The sequence below is a fragment of the Mandrillus leucophaeus genome, unplaced genomic scaffold, assembly GCF_000951045.1.
Source record: "Mandrillus leucophaeus isolate KB7577 unplaced genomic scaffold, Mleu.le_1.0 Scaffold247, whole genome shotgun sequence".
Taxonomy (NCBI): domain Eukaryota; kingdom Metazoa; phylum Chordata; class Mammalia; order Primates; family Cercopithecidae; genus Mandrillus; species Mandrillus leucophaeus.
The window spans coordinates 185,391-189,049 of record NW_012102554.1 but is presented as its reverse complement, the minus strand read 5'-3'; the positions used below and the strand labels follow the sequence as shown (position 1 = coordinate 189,049).

Genomic DNA, 3,659 nt, shown 5'->3' with positions numbered 1-3,659 from the left:
TAGCCCGCAATTACCTGCCGCCCCGTCTCCGCATCCAACCACCCCGATTAAAGTTCACTTTGGCCGGGAAAGCGGGCTTGGGCTTCCCCTTGCACCGCCCAGCGGCTCGGTTCACTTTGCCCCGCACGAGCTCTCGGGTCTGGGCGGGGGAGGCGGCTTTCGGGCCTGGCCGCCCCTTCCTCCCGGGGCGGGCTGTCGGTCCCCCCGAATAGAACTTGTGGGTCTCCTCAGGCGGACATTTTTTTCGCTGTGGCGGCCTCACCACCGCGCTCGGCTCGCCTCCGGATCCCTCCGCGCCGGGAAGAGCCGCGAGTTAACCCTTTCCTCCCCGGCCCGCTCCGCCGCCTAGGAAGTGGGGCCGGCAGAGGGGGCGGGGAGGAGCCGGCGGGGGACTGGGAGGAGCCGCACCGCGGCGGGTGGACAAAGCCCGCGGTCGGGTGAGGCGGGAGGGAGTTGGGGCCGGCAGGGAGGGGCAGGAGGCACTCGCAGGCCCCTCGAGAAGGAGGCCCCGACCGCTCGCCGAGGAAGCCTCGTCCGGACCCCCTGGGAGCGGGGCGGCAGGCACTGTGGCGCCTCCTCGCGTTGGTCTTGCTGGTTCTCGGCCCCCGAAGCGGAGCGACGGAGACACAACTGTGGGAGCATCTGGATCAACAGCCCAGGTCCCCGAACTTCCCGCAACGCGAGGCCGCAGAGCACTGAAGGCTGCCATTCCCGAGCAGGTCACGCTGGACGCCACCCTAAGCTGGGCCCAGAGGCTCCCGCCCAGGAGGGCTGCAGTGGGCGCAGACACCGCGCGCGTGGGGACGGGAGACCCAGCCTCCTCGGCCGTTCCGCGAGGAGGCGCGGCCGGTCAGATTCGATGCTGAGCCGAATGCAGGAGAAAGGGCAAACCTCCCTCAAACCAGAAAAAGCCGTGTGAGCTTCAGGTTCTCAAATACCCCACTCACCAAGACCCCACATCTCCAATCACCTCCTCCCACCCAAATCCCATTCGGAGCCACAGAATTGCACGTGGGACGAGTGCTTGGGAATGGATCAAGCCAGTCTCTTCATGTAACGGAGACAGCCCAGGGTGGCTCTGTCACACAGCCACTGTCTTGTGCGCAAGTTCTGAACTTGGCCTCAAAGAAGCCCCAGAGTAGAAAGAAGACAAAATAAACCTCAGTTCTTCGATTCTGGGCTGGAAGTGAGATTTTCTTGAATGGCAGCCAGTGTTTTGACTCTTAGGTAAGTGAGTGGGTAAAGACCAGTAAGGCCCACGCAGAAGAAACACTGAGGAAAGAAGACACAAAGTAACAAATGGAAGGAAGCAGCCGACGCCTGAGGACAACATGGCAAGAAGGAGCCTTTGGATTCCGGACTGGCATGGAAAGAGAGGTAGATTCAGCTACCATATGCCATTACTGTACTTAGTACAGTTGTCTCTGTATCAGTGGGATTGGTTCCCGGACTCTGGATTTTCTAAGATGTTCAAGTCTGTTACGTAAAAATGGTGTGTTTTCCCATATACTTTAAATCATCTCTAGATTACTTATAAAACCTAATACAATGCAAATGCTATGTAAATAGTTGTTAAGGTGTATTTAGGGAATAATCATCCAAAGAAATCTCTATATTTTGAGTACACTTTCAGGCTATATTTCAGGCTCTGTATTTTCGTATATTTTCAGGCCTGATAAGCCTAACTACCTTTTTTGTTTTCAGTTGGTTGAATCCCAGAATTTGGAAACCCCAGATACGGAGGGCGGATGGTACAACCGGAGCTGTCAGGTGGATTTCCAAGGCTTTGCATTGGCTGTACCTAAAATTTATGACAGATCCTGTGGTGGCCTAGACTCCCCAATATCCACTCTTCCTTATCTGGGTAAACAAGTCCAGTTCTTAGTCACATCCCTGCTCTGCCTACTTACAGGGGCAGGTGGTTCCAATCTAAGCAACGTAGCACAATTCCAACCTAAAACAGCATAATCCCATTCCCTGCCACAGTTACTGGTTGGCAATGGGCGTAACGTATTTGGGCCAATGAGAGGAGCAATTTCCTGGTCTTTCTTGGGAAGAGTTTTTCTTCCATTTTGTGAGAGCGCTTTTTTCTACATGTACCCAAAAATCGGGTCCCCTGGATGGTGGGTAGCCATCTTCCAAACACAAGTCTAGTCAGGTTAAAATAAAGCAGACATCAAGAAAACATACATTGAGATCTGATCTTAGGTGACTTTTTTTTTTTTTGAAACGTAGTCTGGCTCTGTCACCCAGGCTGGAGGGCAGTGGCAGGATCTCAGTTCACTGCAACCTCCGTCTCCCAGGTTCAAGCGATTCTCCTGCCTCAACCTCCCAAGTAGCAGGGATTACAGGCGTGTGCCACCATGCCCAACTAATTTTTTATTTTTTTAGTAGAGTCATGTTTTCACCATGTTGGCCAGGCTGGTCTCAAATTCCTGACCTCAAGTGATCTGCCCTCCTCAGGCTCCCAAAGCACTGGGATTACAGGCATGAGCCACCACACCTGGCTTTGGTGACATTTTTGAGGCTCCGAATCAAGCAACTTCTGAGTTCTTCACTGATTAGACCAATCGGATTCGAATTTTCTGTTGTCTGTAATCTAGTGTGGTCTACACAGTGCCAGCCCAATGACCATTTTTTTAGTAGCAAAGACATAAACATAAACATCAGGTAGGAAGTCTGATAACTTAAGGCCCCATTCCCATGTGTTTGAGTTCATTCTCTCCTGCTACTAACAGAATACCATAAACTGAGTGATTTATAAAGAAGTTTATTTGGCTCATGGTTCTGGAGCCTGGTAAGTCCAAGAACTGGCGTCTCTAGAGAGCCTTCTTGCTGTGTTATCCCATGTAGAAGGGCTAGTGAGCACACACAACAGAGAGTAATCCATTCATGAGGACTCTACCCTCTTTGAAGTCCCTCTTAAAGGTCCCAGTTCTCAACACTGTTGCATTGGGGGTTAAGTTTTCAACACATGAACTTTTGGGGGACACATTCAAACCATCGCACTGCGATAAGATTCTATGACTCCATGGTAAAACTGGAGAGAAATCTTGGGGAAGGAGAAGGTATGTGATCCCACATGTAGGATTTATGCTGTTTTCAAGATTTTCTTCTCATCCTTCTCACACAACTAGCGCAGAGGAAGAATATCTGTCTGCCCAAACCTTCAGTCATAGGGGCTCCCTCATTACTTAGGGACTGATTGGTGAAGTTTTTCATATCTATTATGGCCCATATAGCTTTACTTTATAATTTATTTTCTTTATTAGATTGTGAACTCCTTGAGGGTTCGGACCGACATGCATCTGCCAGTACCATGCACCTAACATAGTGCCAACAGCATAGCAGACCCAAAAAGGAGGAGCTGGAATTAAAGGTATCATTCATTTGACGTTATAACTTGAAATTATTTTTCATAATACAGCCTTTGCATGTGTCTTTTTTTTTTTTTTTTGAGAGTCTCGCTCTGTCGCCCAGGCTGGACTGCAGTGGCTGGATCTCAGCTCACTGCAAGCTCTGTCTCACGGGTTTACGCCAGTCTCCTGCCTCAGCCTCCCGAGTAGCTGGGACTACAGGTGCCCACCACCTCGCCCGGCTAGCTTTTTGTATTTTTTAGTAGAGACGGGGTTTCACCATGTTAGCCAGGATGGTCTCGA

At 50.9% G+C, this 3,659-nt stretch overlaps 2 protein-coding genes across 6 annotated transcripts in view; one reads left to right on the top strand and one right to left on the bottom strand.

Moving 5' to 3' along the window:
- Positions 1–289, bottom strand: part of TCF12 (transcription factor 12) — a 377,169-nt gene extending 376,880 nt beyond the window's left edge. For 4 of the 5 annotated variants that reach the window (XM_011983160.1, XM_011983161.1, XM_011983163.1 and 1 more), the window contains exon 1: positions 15–282. The gene's annotated coding sequence lies outside the window, so the exon portion shown is untranslated. Of the gene's footprint in view, positions 1–14 lie in introns of all 5 variants that reach the window. The other variant, XM_011983162.1, reaches the window with a different exon arrangement.
- A 133-nt stretch (positions 290–422) lies between these two features.
- LOC105541896 overlaps positions 423–3,659 on the top strand; it is a 40,219-nt gene continuing 36,982 nt past the window's right edge. The window contains exons 1-2 of the mRNA XM_011983166.1: positions 423–1,377; positions 1,705–1,864. The gene's annotated coding sequence lies outside the window, so the exon portion shown is untranslated. The remainder of the gene's footprint in view (positions 1,378–1,704; positions 1,865–3,659) is intronic.